Genomic DNA, 19139 nt, shown 5'->3' on the forward strand with positions numbered 1-19139 from the left:
GTGAACGTAATGGTTTCACGGTCTCTATCACCCAGGCTGCCCTTTATGTTTAAGTTGGTCACCAGGTCGTCTAGTGGACCACTAGAGCCAGAGCTGGAACTGCCTCTGCAGCATGTAGTCTATGGCACCACCAGCTCCAGTATAGGGCACCCGACAGTGGGTGGATCTGCTGCCATGTGCTCTGGGTCAGAGCAAGAGCTGTTGCTGTGTGCTCTGGGTTGGAGCTGGAGCTGCAGTCACTGCCATCACTTTGGGCTCTGGGTTGGAGCAGGAACTGCCACCACAGCATATTCAAGTGAGAGCTGCCACTGCTGCCCAGTTTCCTCATGTCCCCAGCTGCATCCAGCTTGCAAGGAGCGTTTCAGTCCTGATCTGGCCTGGGGTATAAGATGAGTTTGACATGTCTGCTCGTGTCTGGTGGTTATCAACCTTTTTAGATTAAGGGCCCTCTTCATAACTTTTCTTAATTTGGCATCAGTCCAGTTGAGAACCATAGTTGGGCTGCCTCAGCTCAGCTCGGAGCTTTTCAACTGGGAGCTGCTACTGCAACTGCCTCATGTGCCTTGTTCACAGCCAGACCAGGAAGGGCTGCAGCACAAGCACACGCTCCTCCCTGCTTTAGAGTTCTCTAAGCCTAACACAGGCAGGAGCAGCTGCTCTTTCTGCAGTCTTTCCTGGTGCAGCCACAATCATCCTGGAAACAGAAGCATATGGGACAGTTCCACCTACACTGCCTCCGATTCTGGGAGACACTGTTCAAGGTTAGAGTGGGAAGGAACTGGCACTCTGGGTTATCAGATAGGTATAATTTGGGTTATCAGATAACCCTGAAGCAGGCAAGAGCACAGGCTCATGCTGCATCCCTTCCCAGCCTGGCTGTGCACAAGGCATGCAAGGTAGTTCCATCTAGTCTTGCAGAGTCCCTGCAAGAGACTCACAATGCTCCAGTTTGAGAACCACTGCTCTAGGTCTTCTAAGGTTCACCTGCCACTAGTGGAGTGGCTCTTGGAGCAATTAATGATGCCACCCATCTACCACCAGCTGTCTAAAATTCCTTCAAGCTTTGTCCAAGAGTGCCACATCTACATTGTACTGTTTTCTGTATAGCCATGTTTTTAAAAATCAGTCTTGTCAGTAATGAATTTTAGTTAGTCATTTAAATAATCTCAGCTGAGATGCATACTTCTACCTCCAGCTTTGCAAATCAGATCCAAACACCCGCCTACTATGCCCAATAATACAGAGATAATGTCAATATCCCATCAGGCTGGTAGTTCTGAGAGGTGAAAAAAAAATCAAAAGCTTTGATTCAATATCTAGTGAAATCCATGCTAAGACTTGCATAAACTTTAGTGGGATCAGGCTCTGACTAACTGGGTAAGGTCCTTTTAATGGTTCTTCCAAGAATGTGCTGTGTATCTCCACATGAGACTACTATCTACTGTGCCGCTATATCATTACCTTGATTTTAAGGAACATGAAACTTACCCACGGTTATAAAATCTACATTGCACTTTCTACTGATAGACAAATAGGCTTTTTGTTTGTACATTATGTCAGTGGAAGCTTTTTGTCTATCCCATGTAGTTACCACTGCTCACCAAATTGTGGAGCATTGCCATTTGTCTGAGATGAAGTGCGTTCCCAGGGGCATTGTGCCATAAGTTGTGTTGCTTTTCACAGATAAAATAACATTGGAAGGGAGAAAAATAGGACTTACTGTGCTGGATCCAACTCAAGGTCCATCTAGGCAAGAAGCCTGTGCTTGGGAGTGGCTAGGACCAGAAATAGCAGAGGAAGGTATAGGGATTGTTTCACATCCCACAGCAGGTGGATGTGAAACAATCTGTATCAGAAAGTCTCATTTACATCGCATATAGTTAGTTAACTGCTACATTCAACTGTAAAGCTTGAGGCTTTATATTCCTTCCAAAACAGGAACAACTCTGGGTTTCTTATTATATGAATGGATAGTTTTATTTGAAATCCTGTTACACTCTTGCCCTCATTGGCATCCTGTAACACTGAGTTCTACAGCGTAACAACTGCTGTGTGAGAGAATTTTCTTCTATCATTTTTAATTATTTCCACCTCTCTGTTTCATTACATATCTAGTGCTAGCTCTTGTCTTGAAATCTCTTCCATTATTCTCTTCTCTCTTTTGAGTGCTCATTGTCTGCCTAGGCATTTCTCACATCCCACATAATTGATTTACTTTTTGCCTTTAGTTGTGTCCCTTTTTGTTCAGTGAGATGCATGACTGAAATATGCAGGGGTGTAGGTTTTAGCCGTGTTGGTCTAAGGACATAGCTGACATATGCACATTTTTAAAACCTCTACAAATTTAAGGGACACTTGTGCCATCTTCAAGATTTTATTTCCTTTACTTTTTCACTTCAGAACCAGTGTCTATATTTTATTCAGCTCTTTTCTAAAAATCAGCATCTCTGTTTTCCTAGTGGAATGTTGAGTATCATCCTGTTGTAGTTGCCGTGACTTAGGGCCTGATCCTATTTACCCTTCATGTAGCATCTACACAGCCATGTGACTGCTATTATCAGCACTTGTGCACAATTTGGGTTTTAGCATACCTATGTTCACTTTGCACGGCCCTATATGCTCAATCAGTTAAACCAGTGGTGCTCAACCTACGGCCCACAGAGCTGTGTCACCTGGCCTTTGGGATTCCCCACAGGTCTTGAAATTTGGTGGCAGAGTAGTTGTGGCAGTATTTAATTGCTCCCAGAGACACAGCACTGCCATTGCTCCTCTCCCACCAAATTTCCAGACCTGTGGGCAGTCCCACTGTCAAGGTGACATGGCATGGCTTCAGGCACCAGATTTCTCTGGTGTCGTGGGGTCACTCTGCAACTGAATCCTGCCTGCTTATGGACCAGCCCTGCACCACACATCTGGGCTCAGGGCCAGATGGACTGAGCACCATTGGGCTACAGCTACACTATGGCTGTTCAGTTGCCAGGGGGAATAGAATTGCCCATGCATGCACATAACACTGGGCAGAATCCAAAACTCTGGTCTCAAAAAAAATACTGGAGTCAGGGAAGGAAGCTCTTCTGCCTTTTTAGCCCAGTAGTTTAGTGCTTAGAACACTTACCAAGGGACTAGGAGATCCACCTTCTACCCTTTCAGTCAGAGGGGGCTTGAAGCAGTGTCTTCAACCTCAGAGTAGACTGCTCTAACCAAGAGGCTACAGGTTCAGCATTGCTCAGAACACATTGCAGCCCTCCCTTTGAAGCTGGCTCACTGGGATGCCAAGAAGGGAAGATACGTGGGGTCAGAAAGTTGAGAACAAGCCAGAGGTAGGGGCTAAGTACACACAGTCAAAAAGCCCAGGGCTGAATTGACTCAGTCTTTGCAGGTTCATCTAAACTGCAGAGATTGAACTGATAAGCAGATGAACACTCATTCCCTTTTGATTCAGGAAATGCAGCCATATGCCTGCAGTAGCTCTAGCCAGAAGCCAGGGAGGATGGGGCAGCAGGGGACAGGGGACTCTACAGTGTTGCTCATTGCTTCCTCTTCCTGCTTCTAGGTGCCTCTGGGGTGTGTAATCCACAGTCACAGCCAGCGCTAAGTAAGCCAGCAGGGCAGCTCCGTACTCCGGGGAAGATAAATGTAACCTTCCCTTCCCTGGCCCCAGACCCCACCCAGGTTTTGTCTGCAGTGACAGTGAGACCAGTGAGGCAGCCCTCACTGTTCCAGGTAGGGAGTGGAGGGGCGGGGCCAGCCCTGCTCTCTGGAGCAGACAGCATAGCACAGCATAGCCCAGGACTGCAAAGCATGCTGGGATACTGGGGGACTGCGATTTAACTTGAACCAGGAAGGGGTCAGGGACAGAAGTTTCATAAACCTGTTTGACCCAAATCAGTTAAGTCTGACAAAACATTCAACCAGGTTTATCTTAAACCAGTTTCAAAATGGCTGACACTGGTTTATGTGCACTGTACTTCTTTTCTGTTACAGGTTTAAATCAGTTTCTGATTAATTAAACCGATTTTTGTGTAACTTCTTTCCCTAACCTTAGACACCGTCTGTGGACCCCTAGGGGTCTGTGGACCACAGGTTGAAAATTACTGTCCTAAACAATAACCCAGCCTAGCTTTGCTAAATGCCTTTCAGAAAATGCCCAGGCTCAGGTTCTGGCATGCTTCAAGAACAAGGGAATTTTAGACCTAAGGAACAACTGCTGAAAATGACCTCCCATGCAAAGGGACTTGGTGCACTGGTGTACTGCCCACAAAAGCAGAATATGAAATTCACCACCTTTTATAACGGAAAAGAATTGCCTTTCATCATTCAAATTGGGTTGGAAACTTTTTAATAGTGTGACTGACATTTACATTTCTCTTCCTTTCTAAGAACTTATTCTTTTCCACTTTGGGATGCTGTTAGCATTAGACACAAGGAAATGCTTGGTGAAGTGATCTCTTGAAAGCTAAGATAAGGACGTGTTCTGTATTCAAGTATGTGGCAGGTATTTTATTGACAGTAGGGTTCCCCACTCCCCCCAACACTTATTTTCAGACCTAGCAGGAGAATTAAAAATGCATCACATTGAACTGCAGTTGATGGAGGGGGATAATTAGCTTGAATAGAGTGGATTTCTCTGTGGAGATGATAAAGATTATTTGAGGAAGGAATTGAGCAGCAAGGAGGCAGATGCAATCTTGCAGAAGAAAATCAGTGACTGTTCTGCCATTGGGGAGGTTGGAAAGTTTCATAGATTTCATAGACATTAGGGCTGGAAGGGACCTCGGAAGATCATCGAGTCCAGCCCCCTGCCCAAAGGGCAGGAAGTCAGCTGGGGTCATAGGATCCCAGCAAGATAAGCATCCAGTTTGCTCTTGAAGGTGTTCAATGAAGGCGCTTGAACAACCTCCGGTGGCAGGCTGTTGCAGACCTTGGGGGCTCGGACAGTAAAGAAATTCTTCCTTGTGTCCAGCCTGAAATGGTCTTGTAGAAGTTTATGACCATTCAACCTAGTTGTCATCCCTTGGGGCGCTCTGGTGAACAAACGTTCCCCCAGATACTGGTGGTCACCCCTGATAAACTTGTAGGTGGCCATCAGATCACCCCTGAGCCTGCGCTTTTCCAGGCTAAAGAGCCCCAGGGCTCTCAGCCTGTCATCGTAGGGTCTGCTTCCCTGACCTCTGATCATGCGCGTGGCTCTTCTCTGGACTCTCTCAAGCTTCTCCACATCCTTTTTGTATTGTGGAGCCCAAAACTGGACGCAGTACTCCAGCTGCGGCCTCACCAAGGCCAAGTACAAGGGGAGAATGACGTCCCGGGATTTGCTTGAGAAGCATCTATGGATGCAAGTCAGCGTTTTGGTTGCTTTACTAGCCGCAGCATCGCACTGCAGGCTTATGTTCATCTTGTGGTCAATGATGACCCCCAAGTCTCTTTCTTCCACAGTGCTAGCCAACATGTTACCTATTCAGATCTAACAATAACAACAACAAAAGAAAGAAATTAAATCCATTTATATTCCAGTTCTCTGCATCATTCTCTGCATCTGTTTTTAACAGAATAGCCTTCCAAAAAGGATCCAACTACAGAGGTATTTTCTCCAGTGCCACTGGCTGTATACAGTCCTGCAGAATGCAAGATTCTGTCAAATGCCCTATTTCAAGTAAAACTGTGAGAAGTTGTGGAAGGGACAATGTCAGATTTTATCTGACCCCTGAACATGTATATCAGAAGAGGAAGCTCAACAAAAATAACAAGAAGCTCCTTCCCAATATGCAGAGGATAGAGAGTTGAATTTTGCTATTTGAATAGAATAAGGAGAAGTATGGTGTTGCAAAGGGAGCTTAATGACAGGTTAAAAATAACTGATAAAGTCCTGGTGTGTTCCCCACCCCCATCAATGGCAAATCTCTTTAATTCTGAGTTTCAGTAGAAAGAGACTTCTCTTCTACTGTAAGTATGTTTAAAAGTAAATAAAATGTACTTCTGTAAGTATGTTTAAAAGTAAATAACATGTCTTGCTTAGACATGTTCATATGAGGGTATTAAGGAAAAATCATTCAAATTAAAGGTAAGAGTTTAAAATGGATAAATTAAACTTCACTAAACCCCTGGGTGGACAACTGTCATTTAAAATTAAATTTGGTTTAATTGAATTACATGGGAGGTAAGTTTAATTCAGTTAATTGTGACTCAGTTTGTTACACGAGGCTTTAATACAATTTGACTAATCTACTTGACAAATTAATTTTGAATAACTATTCTGAGTATTGCAATGCCAGCTAAATTGCAAGTATGTAAGGATGGGCTTTGTATGTTTGGACAATGGAACTGGGCCTACAGATGTTGTTGTCAGACAAGCAATCACAATAACTTCCATACTTTTATTAAAGAGAAAACCGTCTGTTAGTGACATGCGCTGTGTGCATGCATACATGTGCATGAAAGAGGTTGAGGGTGAGAAAAACAATGACTCTGTGGTTATCATTTTGCTGTGGATATCTGCTTTGTTTAAAAACTATTGAAAAGCTTAATATCTTAAAAAGAATAAAATTTATTCGTACACCTCTTGCATTTCTACCATCTTGGGCAATTAATTATTAGAGTTGTTTGTAACTAGCTTCTAAATCAATTTCACTTCAAAGCACAATACTGCAGTTTCAAATGCTACAAACAAATTATGGGTGTGTTCATTTGGCTTTGTAAAATTAAAAGTAACCCTGAAGGGCAGGTCCCCACATGCCAGGGGCATGCGCTTGTAGAGGCACAAATAGTAGTGGCACAGATTTGTACCACTGTTTTGTGCCCCATTGCACACCCCTGTACATGCGATTTGGCATACAGCAAATTGTCCTGGGTAGGACTAGGGGAGCCTGAGGGTGTGGGCCCCAGCAGTATTAACTGGTGTCCTGATGCAGCAGGGGTGCAGATCCAGGAGCACAGAACCTGGCTGGCAGCCAGGGTGTGCTCTGGATGGTCAGCCCTCCATTTGTTTCAGTGCACACTACTGATGTGTGCTCTGTGCTGCTTTTTTTCCTGGAGGTATTTTTTTTGCCAGGATTTTTGCCACTGTGTTGCAAATTTGCAGCATGGTGCATGTTTTCACATTCCCCATGTACAGTTTGTGGCATCACAGACCATGTGCCCCCGCACGTGGGAACCCGCCCAACATGTCTTTAATCACATAAGACTTTTAAAAGCACATTGTAAGAAAATCTAAATACTAGGTCACAGCTGACTCCCTAAAGCCATTACTATAGGTAAGCATAACTAAAGTGAATTGTAACACCTCAGTCAATGCTAGTGCTACTAAGGATTTGCAATCTCTGAAATACGTAATATTTTTAAACTATCATACTATTTAGCATCTTTGACGTTATGCTGTTATTCAGCAACACAGACAAATGCAAATTGTGAACTGATGTGATGATAAGAACAGCACTGCTGAAAAGTAAAGATGACTCCTCCTGGCATTTTTTTTAAGTCACATTTGACATAATATGGGATTTTTCTGCCAACTAGAGGGGCCCAACCTGCAAACTTTTTAGTTGTAGATTTAGATCTTTACTGGAAAGAAATACCCTGTAATCCTTGGGAAGAAAATACGGCTCAGTGTTTAGAACCAAGGGGCTGGGACTGAGGGGCCACAAACATTGATTTTTTTTTTCTAGTGGTGATGCATGTTGCTTCCTGTGAAGCCAGTAGTAACTGAGTATGTGTAAATTAACTCAGTTATCCAGTCCTCTGGTTCTGTTGTCCTCCTCTGACATTGACCTGATATGTGGCCATGGGCAGGTCACTTAACCAAAAAGTAAAAGCTTAATCTTCTCCTGTCATCCAAGAAAATCCTGTTGACTTCAATAAGAGTAATTTGCTTTCTCCAGAAAAATAGTGCTACTGGGTTTTAGTTTATACTTCTAGAGAATGGGCATAATACTTTACAGGAGTGTTGGAGACAGGGGTTAAATGTTTAATAGTCTTAAGGCACTACAAGATACAAAGTAGAAAATTGCTTTATGTGTCAGTAAGCCTGGTGGTAATGTTGACTAAAATGTATATTGATTTAATTAAATGTACCATCTTTATGGCTGAAAGATTTAAAATCTTTATCCACAGAATAGGTAAATCTGGACAGGATCAATGCAAATTTTTGCATATTAACCAATGAACATCAATATTGATGTGTACATCCCATTAACAGGGGAAGAGGATAATTCTCCCTCTGTGTCTGTTAAAACTTGGCATCTGTGCTGTAACTACTAAAACATGTGCCAAACACCTTATAGAAACTTATCTGCTCTAACCCAGAATTGGACTACTACACAGCCATCAGATCATTTGAATTTCTTCTAAAGAAGGGGGCTGGATTTGAACCACCAACTTCTACTTGAAAAATACTGTTCCTCTTTTAAAAAAATCTTGAGGCATTAGACACTATTACTTCTAAGGTTGTTGGTCTGGGTTTCTCAGTAGCTCTCCTCTCAACTGTTGTTGAACTTCTCTCCTTGAATCTATGCTTTCTAAGCTGTTTCTTTCCACTTATTTTGTCTTGCAAATTTTGCACCATAAATAGGAAGTTGCTTAGAATTTCCCTTTCTGTTTAATCATTACTTCATTGTCTAACCAACCAGAATCCAAGTTGTGTATCTATCAGTTCTGCTCCACAGCAAAAGCAATCGACTGGACTTGTGCACTGTCATTAGCCACAGGAATTTCTTATTAGTGCTTGCTTGACAATTTGCAGTTTAATTAAACAGCTGTGGGCAGATAACAGCACAAACTCTCTTGTTTTCAAAAACCATCAAAAAACAACTTACTATTAGTCCTAATTGTTCTTATCTGCAGTCTTTGGGGGGGTGGGCAGAAACTTTTCACACTTCACTATATTGCAGTGCTCTTTTTGTCTGCTTATACTGCATTCATCACGCTGACTGTTGGGGAAAGGAGCTCACATTAGGAGACAACCTTTCTAAATACCCTTCACGCCTGGTCTTTTAATATAGTGATATGCTCTGGCATTTGCAAAGGTGTTTCTGTTTGCCAAGCCTCAAATACACCAAATTAATAGGAACATTGTTATCAACTTCAGACTACAGCAAAGTCCAAGTATTCAGAGAGATGGGAAAATGTTCAGCTGCTTTTAGTGGGGGTTTGTCATGTTCATAACAGCTGGGTGTCTGTGTGTATATCAGTGATATCTCCTGTCTATTGCATGCCTTCTTGTTCCTGGTCTTCTGTTTATCTATTCAAGAGGCCTGTGTAACTCCCTTCAATAATATCAGCTGAGGGCCTCACAGGCTTTAATGTACCTACCCTCCAGAACCTCCTGTGAGATGAAGAATTATTACTACAACCCTTTGACGGATGGCAGACTAAGGTGCAGGAAGTGGCAGTCCAGATGCTTGGATCCAGGCCTCCTAAATTGTTGGCTATTTCAGTAATCAGTGGATGACCCTTTACCACCAGAAAACAGGAGGGCAATGTTAGTAACATAGTTTTTTGCTAAGAGACATCTCTTATTAAGGAGACAGCCACTATCATCAAACAGTCAGTATTAACTGCACATTTGGAAGTAAATATGAAGTGCTGCTAACAAATAGAGATGATCAAATTTTGTTTTTTTTAAAATACAGTACATCCATACCAGGTGCTGCAAGTCAACCATTTATCATGGGTCACTAAAAGCCCCTCAATGTCAGATGAGCCACTTTACCATGAATGACTCTCAGATGGTAAAAGCTATCTGTTCCCACTCTTTTTATGGTGTATTGGAGGGTTGCAAGCTGATGTTGGCAATGTTGTGTGTGTTTGTGCTGTACTGGAACCTTGAATAGTGGCTCCAAGTTGCTAGAGCAGCCCTCCCTGCCCTGCTGCAGGGAGCTGAGCTGCGGTGGGTGTGGCCAGGCCCTGGCAGGACTCTCATTAGGGACGTCTGCCTGCACAGTCCGCAGGCTTTTCCCTTCTGGCTGATCAAGGGGCAGGAGTGTTGCCACTTCAGAGTTAATGAACAAGTCAGCCAGTAAGCTGTTTAAGAAGTTTGAAGTTATGTGGAGAGAGGCTATTATTTTGCTAATCGGGTGATAAAGACTTATCAGCACTTCGGTGCTCCACACTAACTAGGAAAGTTACAGCTTTAATCAAACGATGAATCGTGAAGTCTAGCAGACCCTGCTGTGCCTAGAAGTCTGCTCCAGAGCTCCAGGTAGGGAGCAGAGGGGTGGGGCCAGCCCTGCTGTGGAGCAGAGAGCTCGGCTCAGCCCAGAGAGCATGCCAGGATGCTGGGGGACTCTTGGTTTAACTTCAACCAGCAAGGGGTCTAGGACAGACATTGCATAAATTGGTTTCAGCCAAATTAGTTAAGTCTGATACTACATTCAACCAGGTTTATCTCAAACCGGTTTCAGATATTTCAAACTGGTTTATATGCACTAAACATGTTCTGTTACAGGTTTAAACCAGTTGTGATCACTTAAACTGGTTTATGTATAATGTCTGTCCCTAGCCTTGAAGTTCAGCTCCAAGGGCCCAGGAAGGTTGTGGCTTAGGTGTGAAGGGATGGAATTAGGGAAGAGACAAAGCAATGGTTAAAACCAAGCTGCCTCCAACTTGCAGCTTGTTCCCCTTGCAGTCCAGCGTGGAAGATGTAAGTTCATGCTTCTAGATAAAGCGGATAAAAAACTGGCTGGATTGTCAGACTCAAAGAGTAGTAATCAATAGCTTTGTCTAGTTGGCAACCAGTATCAAGTGGAGTGGGGCAGTTCTGGGACCAGTTCTGTTCCATACTTTCATCAACAATTTGGAATACGGGATGGAGTGCACCCTTAGCAAGCTTGCAGATGACACCAAGCTGAAGGGAGTAGTAGATATACTGGAGGGTAGGGCTAGGATTCAGCTAGACCTAGACAAATTGGAGGATTGGGCTAAAAACTCATGAGGTTCAATAAGGACAAGGGGAAAACATCTCCATATAGAGTACAGGATGAGCATGGTAGGAATAATTGCCTTCCTACTATTGCCGTAGAACTGGTGTATGACGAATTGAAAAAATTAGGAGCAGGACCGGATGATCTTTGTCCAAGAGTGCTGAGCCAGCTCCTACCGCAATAGTAGGACTGAAGCTGGCCAAAGTCATTGCGGAACCCCAGGCAAAACTCTTCCACAACTTGTAGCACTCTGGAGAAGTCCCTGAGGACTGGAAGAGGGCCAAAGTTGTGCGCATCCACAAGAAAGGCAGGAGGGAGGACCCAGCTAACTATAGGCCAGTCACTTTAACTTCCATCCTAAGGAAATTCCCAGAAAAGTTTGAGGAGTATATCTGCGATAAGCTTTCAAAAGGTAAGATGCTGAATGACAGCCAGCCATGCCTTCATTGTAGGCAGGTCTTGCCTTACCAACCTCATCTCCTTCTATGACCAGGTAACTAGACACCTGGACAGGAGACCAGGTTGACATTGTATACCTAGACTTCCAAAAGGTCTTAGTATCCCATGATGTCCTTGTGAGAAAATTGGAGGATTGTGAGTTTAACTCTGAGACAGTCAGGTGGGTGAGAAACTGGCTGCAGGAAAGGATGCAGAGTTGTAGTGAATGGATCTGTGTCATCCTGGCGAGAAGTGGGCTGCGGTGTCCCACAGGGGTTGGTGCTCGGTCCACTACTTTTCAACATCTTTATTAACAATTTGGATGTTGGGGTGAAGAGCTCACTAGCCAAGTTTGCGGAAGACACCAAGTTATGGGGGAGCATGGTCATGCTTGAAAATAGGCTACAGGTGGACGTAGAGCTAGCAAGTTGGGTGGATCAGAATCGTTTGAAGTTCAGTGTTGAGAAACGTAAAGTGCTTCACTTTGGGAGCTTGCTTGGCAGCACCAAACTGACTAGCACCACAAATACAAGGGACCTGGGGGGTAAAAATAGATCACAGTATGAATATGAGCCAGCAGTGTAATGCTGTAGCCAGTAGGGCAAATAATATTCTGGCATGCATCAATCGATGCATCTCCAGCAAAACCAAGGAAGTGATTCTTCCACTCAGCACTGGTGAGACCGCAGCTGGAGTACTGCATCCAGTTCTGGGCACCACAATTTAACAAGCAGAGAGAGAAAGAAAGCTTGAGAGAGTCCAAAGAAGAGACACCCATATGATCAGAGTCCTAAAAGGCAAGCCATACGAGGCAAGGCTGAGGGATCTGGGGCTCTTCAACCTGAGGAAAAGAAGGCTGAGAGGGGGCCGGGTAGCAGCTTACCGCTACACAAGGGGGGTACATCAAGGGCGCGATGAGCAACTGTTCACCAGGGCACCCAAGGGGAAAACAAGAAGTAATGGCCACAAACTAACATCTATGAACTCTTGGAAGACCATTTCAGCTCAACATTAGAAAAAACTTCACAGTCAGGGTGTGCAGACTGTGGAATAAGCTCTCTCCAGAGGTGGTGCTATCACCTACCCTAGAAGTCTTCAAGAGGAGACTAGACAATAACCTTGCTGGGATCACCTGACCCCCAGTTATCTTTCCTGCTTGGTGCAGGGGGCTGGACCCAATGATCTTCTGAGGTCTCTTCCGGGCTTACAGTCTATGAATGTATGACAAGTGCGAAGTCCTGCACTTAGGGCAGAATAATTCTATGGACCGGTACAGCCTGGGGACTGACTAGCTAAGCAGTAGCTCTTCAGGAAAGGACCTGGGAGGTAGGTACAGTGGAAAATAAGCTGAATATGAGCCAACAGCGTGCCCCTGTTGCAAAGAAGGGTAATAGCATACTGGGCTGCATTAGCACGAGTGTTGCCAGCGGATCAAGGGGAATGATTATTTCCTTCTGTTCAGCACTGGTGAGGCCGCACCTGGAGTACTATGTCCTGTTTTGGACCCCCTAAAGGGATGTGGACAAATTGGAGAGATTCTAGCAGAGAGCAATAAAAATTATTAGAGGGCTAGGAAACATGACTTATGAGGAGAGGCTGAGGGAACTGGGCTTATTTAGCCTGGAGAAGAGAAGGCTGAGGGGAAATTTAATAGCAGCCTTCAAGTACTTGAAGGGGAGTTTCAGAGAGAATGGAGCTAAACTGTTCTCAGTGATGGCAGATGACAGAGTGAGGACCAATGGTCTCAAATTGCAGCAATGCAAGTTTATGTAAAAAATAAGAAAAAACTTCCTTACTAGGAGGGTAGTAAAGTACTGAAACAGGTTACCCAGAGAGGGTGTGGCATCTCCATCCTTAGAGGTCTTTAAGATTCAGGTAGACAAGTCCTTGGCTGGCATGATCTAGTTGGGGATGGTTCTGCTTTAAGCAGAGGATTGGACTAAATGACATTCTGAGTTCCCTTCCACCCCTAATTTTCTATGAAGGTGCTTGCTTGGAAACTTAACAAGTAACTGATGGCTAACTGGAAGTGGCAGCTGACATTTCACTGATGAATGAGAGATGATAGATAGGATAAGATGCCATGAAGTGCCTTGACAGTAAAGATAAGCATCCTGTGTTTGAAGGGGTGTGGATGGATGCAGCGAGAGGAGTCACATAGTTAAAACAATAATTCAAGAAATGATCTTTGCAGCCACGTTCTGAGCAAAATTGCATTGGTCAAAGCTAGAGAAAGAGGCAGGGAAAAGCCCTAATCGGTATGCAAGATGATGAGTTAGTGGATTGAAAATGTTCTACCGTATCAATGTTATACATAAGGAATCTGTACAATTTTTGCATAACCTCCAGGGACCTGGAGGGAAGTAAAAGTCATAGATGATGTCCAAGTCATGAACCTACACAATGAGTGTGATGGTGGTATGTTCTGTAATGCCCCTTCTCTTCTGATCTCAGGCAAGGGCAGTATATAGCAGTGCTGCAGAACTGGGGTCCATGGAGACAGATCCGTGCTATGTGGAAGGCCAGACTTCCATCAAGGTCTGCCTGCATGGTTTTTTTTTCTGTATCTTTTGATGAGCACATGTCACTTGAGAGACCACTTTAACAGAAACTGTACTTCCCAGAGGGAAGGGTATGGTTGTACAGCCACCAAACATATAAAACTTCTCAGCCTTTGAGGTTTTTATTTTTGTTCAGAGGGAAATGTGATTGTACGTGTATATCCTGTTTGTACTGCATAGAGCAGTCATACTCAACCTCTCACCCATGGGATGTCCTCTGGCCCATGAAGCTCACCACAGATCCTGAAATTCAGCAGCAGGGGAATGGTAGCAGTATTAATTGCTGCTCTCCTGCTGCCAAATTTCCAGAGCTGTGGGGAATCCCATGGGCTGGATGACATGGTCCTGCATGCTAGATCATGTTGGTGAGCAGGTTCACTCTGCAGTGGGGACTAACACACGCAGGTGGATCCGGCATCCAAGGCCAGAAAGTTGAGCACCACTGGTATAGTGGAATCACTCACTCATCACAGAAATTGAATGAATCAGGCATTGAAATGAATCTTGCTGACTGATTAACAATGCACTCAGGGCTGGCCTGAGGGACAATGGCACCTTGAGAGAACTTGTATTTTAGTGCCCCTCTGCCTACCATTAGGTTGGTGGCACTGCTGCAGGCAGGGGTGCAGAGCACAGTCCAGGAGGGAGGTGAAGCAACATGGTGCCCCAGGCAGGTGGATGGGCAGGCACTGCTGCTGCTGCTGCCCATGCTGCCTGACTCGGCTGCTCCTGAGCAGTGGCTAGAGGTGAGCAGCGGGCTGGGCATCACTCCTGCCTGGGGCAGGGATCAGCCACGATGTGCTGGGGGGAGAGCTCTGATGAGAGCATGGAGGGGAGGAGGGGGGTGATCCCCTGACCATGGTGCCCTGGGCAGTCGCCCACATTGCCCAACCCTAAGGCCCAGATCTGAGTGCTTCTCAGACCCTACGCAGCTGAGGCCATGTTTTCACTCCCCCACTGCTTCCTGGACCCATTGATTCCTACACACACCTATGCTTATGGGAGCTAGGAAGCCAATTTTTAGAGAGAATTGATTTTACAGAGGCTTTTCCCACAATGAGTGTGTAATCTCTGGAGAAGCCATTCATCTTCTCTAACTCCTGCAAACCCAGACTTCTAGTGCAGGAGCTAATATTCAGAGATCTGATCCGCCCTTTTTTCTTAAAAGCCATATGGTTTTGTTTTCTAAAATGATCACTAAATCAGTTTTCAGAATTACAATTCTAAACTAAGACTAAATATCCTAAATTTATAAATTGATTGCTTTCCTCCTCGCACGTTCCTTTTGATGATTGAGGTAATTTTAACTAATTTCCGTTTTCTTAAAGGGAAATAACTGACAGAAATGGTCAGTTTTATTGTTTTTTTTATTTCACCCCACATTTTCTCATTCATAATCTTTATGGATGATATGATCAGCTTCTCACTAATAACCAGGAATTATTTTTTTGATTCAGAAACAAATGGTTGCTAATGGCTGAAAGAAGAGATGGAAAGTATAACGGAAATGTTATTGAATTTTGATCTATCTTCTGTTGATACCAGTGGGAATAGTCATTTAATTTTAATGGAGAGTGTAATGGGTGCCTAAAGACCCTGTTGAATAATAACAACAATGCTGTTTTATTACATGGTGCTTGCAGTAAATGCATTCTTCTTCCACCCTCTCCCCCATAAGTAAACCTCATGTGTTGACTTAATAATTTTTTCCAAGGACTTTTTCAAATGATGTAGTCTAAACCCTAGGAAACGTGATATTTTTTAATAATACAACACTGAGTTCTTGAGATTTCTAACAATTGTGAATGTAAAATATGTTTATATACTATTTAAACGGAAAAGTGTTTAAGGACTTTAGATGAAAAGCCAGTTGTAGCAATTACTGGAACACTTTTTTTCCCAAAAAATCTTCATGGTAGAGACACCACCGGTTGTGCACACAACAAGTCCCATGGCAATTCAAAGTGTCATTTTGAGGTTGCTTGTTAGTGGTTTCCCATCCAACAAAAATCTAATGTTTTTTGTAACAGTGATTCATGAGGACAATTAAGGAAAAAACATTTTTCACAGCTGTCCTGGCTCAGCAGTGTCCTTAAAATGAGGTGACCTTTAGCTTCTCCAGGCTTCTCGTTTGTAAAGTCTTTTCACAAATCTGTTTGAGCTGTTTTCCATTTTTTTAATTTGCAAGGGAACTGTGCTACCAGATTTTGGAGTACAAATAACAACAATCTTTCACCAGGTTCTTAAAGGTTTCGAGAGAAAATCACGTTGTGAAGTTATAACTTAACAAGGCCTTTTGTTGACCTCTCCTCCTTGCTTCTGAAAGTTAGTGAATCATTTCATGTTAGGGCAAGAGGATAATTGCAGTTTGTTTCTATAATTGACTTACATTTTGATCTTGGACTACTCTGTACATCACTGATCACAGTGCCTCTCAACTAAACATTGTTATTTCTCCAGTCTCTGCAGGCGCAAAAGAGTTGTGTTTCACGTGCCAAATCTCTCAAAGTGCTGAGCATCCTTAACTTCTAATGATTGTCATCACAGAGAGTGCTGGGGAAGCCACAGTACATTGTGCAATCTGGCTTTCCAGCAGTAATTGTAAACTGTCCTTGTCATAGTGAAATGACTATTAAGCCTTCTCCCTGCATAGAATAAATTTACCTTTCAACTTTGGCCTTCAGAAGAATGTGAAGGGCCTAATGCAGCAATGAAAGCTCAAGTTAACTAGCCACCATTTTTTATCTATAGCAGCAATTCTCAACTGCAAGATCTTTTTGAAGGGTGCTGCAAAGTGTGAGAAGATAAGTGCAGGCTCAGGCTCATTGCTACATGGGTGTTGTCCTGCCACCACTGCCTAGCTCCTTTGCAAGGAGACAAGAACTATAATAAGTTATTTCACTTTTTTAAATGGGCTGCTGCTCAGTTCCAAAAGTTGTGGAGGGGTGCCCTGAGTCTGTAAAGGTTGAGAATTACTGATTTATGGAGCTAGGCATTGTCTGTCTTTTAGTTATGACTCCAAGCTTTTGCATCCTGAAATCAAGTGCCTAACTAAAGGTGTGAATGTTTCTTCTACCTGTCCCTGCATAAGAGTGCCAGGATTCACAGCTGGTCTCTGGATATTTCTGTGGTCTCTGGATACAACTCTAATAGTCATCTCAGAATCATCATCAACTCTCTCTGCCTATGTGCAGGAATTCTGTTCTTAGGAATAGAATTATATGTCTTTAGTTAACTGAAGAAGATGAAAACAGACTTGGGAGCTTTGTTTCTTGGCCCTAATTTGCTGCTTTTTAGGCATTTTCAGAAAATGATTGAAAGTTATTTTTAGACCCCAGAGAAGACTACAACCAATCAGTGGTCGAGCTTTTCACAGCCAGCTCTCTCTCCCTCTGCCATCCCAGGAGCACTTAATTTGCTTTGAGCTGTTCTTGCCATAGATAGTTACAGGGGAGAACATGCAGATTAAAGCTGGGTTGAAGTTATCCATCAAAATGTTTTCCACTCCTCCCACTTCCTACAAAAATAAAATTTTCTACCAAAAAAAGGAAAAAGAAAAAGAAAGAAAGATAATTGTGTGGGACAGACCTGGCTGATAAGTCACAAAGGTTAGCAGAGCTGAGGGATAGAAGTCCTTCATGTGCAAGATGAGGAAGGAAGAGGAAACAAAACGGTATTTTGTCTAAGGCCTTCAGGATGTGGAACTAGCCTAACAATATTGAAGCTCATCCTTAAATAAACTAGGAGCCAATAGGCTTGCTGAAAGATAAAATGATGTGACTGTTCCTCTTTGTACATGAGATTGGCTGTACTATCGCAATATAAAATTCTGCATTGACTAAGACAAGCTTGGAAGCACAATTTAAATTCTAACTACAGTGCTGTTAGTGTGCTTTGAAGTTTCCACATCCTAAGAGTCTGACTCATACACTGAATAATTTCCAATTTACAGAGTTCTTTTTTTTTTCTCTTCATTTTTTTTTAACTGCCATGTACAGTGCTAACTTACCTATTAAGAAGAGAAAGGCAACTTCACCTTCTCTACAGAAGTTTATAGGGCAGTTTTTAAAAGCTTTTTTTTCCATTTAGCAGATAGCCCTCTGTTCCTCTGGGGGTTTTTTAACACGTTGGTTCAGATCTTTGACCATGAAAGATCATGCCATGAATTATACAGATTAACACCAGCTGCAAGTCAGGACTTTCAGCATCAATTCTGAAGTCTTCTGTAGTTTATTCAGAGTTGTGAATATGGCATCTTGACAAGGGAGTTTGTTGATTCCAGAGAGTGGAACAAAAAATAATTTCTATTACAGGAGGGCAATGTTAAATTGATCAGAAGCTGCTTTAGCAAAAGCAGAATTGGGATTGTTGTGTTAATTGGGATTGTTGTGTTCTCTTTGTTCTATGGAATTTACCTGGTCACTTCTTGATAGCGCATCACGTACCTCAGGGTTTCTGTGACCATCAGTAGACCAGGAAGGCCTCTTTCTTTTCCTCCTGTATTGGCTTCTGGAGTTTTGGGACATTGGCTATGACCTATGACTAAGGCTGGGGCTTTGATTGAGGTACATAGCCACTGCTCCTGCTGGTAACAAGAAATCTTACAGTTTTCTTGCTAGAGGATCTTGCTGTTTTACTTCAGTCAAACCAATCACCAGATTTAGGGTCAGAGAGGATTTTTCCCTCAAGTCAGTTTGGTAAGGGTTTTGGGGGTTTCTGCCTTCCTCTATGGTGTGTAGGGCATGGTCCTCTTCCAAGAATCCTGTGAGCATAATTGCATTGCAGCGATAGAGAGGTTTGGCAGTGCCTTCGTTTCTCCTGCTTTTACCTGTGGTTAGTTATAGGGGAGTCATGGTATTTCTGGTCTTGTCTTGTAGTTGTGGTGTGTGAGGGTTTGAAGTGGGTGCTTTTTCAGGAATTTTTAAACAGATTATGGTCTGTGAATAGTGCCCCAGAAGTCTCCTTTCAGTCCTATGTTCCTGTGACATGGGAAAAGCATCATATACTAAATTTTCTGTTCTGTTATTTCTTTAGTCTCCTCTTTTAATAGTTCTGTTCATCACACTAAGCCTTTTGGTGCTAATGGTTTTTACTCTAGTAGTAAAATTAGGGCCACGTTGTAGGCATGGTCAGATCTAGTGACCTTTACTGCAAAGAATATGCATACTGAAAGATACTCTTGTGTGCATGATCATTGTATACCAATATGCACATGAGATCTCTGCAA

At 43.3% G+C, this 19139-nt stretch overlaps 1 protein-coding gene across 1 annotated transcript in view; it reads left to right on the plus strand.

Moving 5' to 3' along the window:
* Positions 1-19139, plus strand: part of C2H14orf132 (chromosome 2 C14orf132 homolog) — a 75445-nt gene that overhangs the window by 44107 nt on the left and 12199 nt on the right. The gene's annotated exons all lie outside the window — the stretch shown is intronic.

The sequence above is a fragment of the Alligator mississippiensis genome, chromosome 2 (genome assembly GCF_030867095.1).
Source record: "Alligator mississippiensis isolate rAllMis1 chromosome 2, rAllMis1, whole genome shotgun sequence".
Classification (NCBI taxonomy): domain Eukaryota; kingdom Metazoa; phylum Chordata; order Crocodylia; family Alligatoridae; genus Alligator; species Alligator mississippiensis.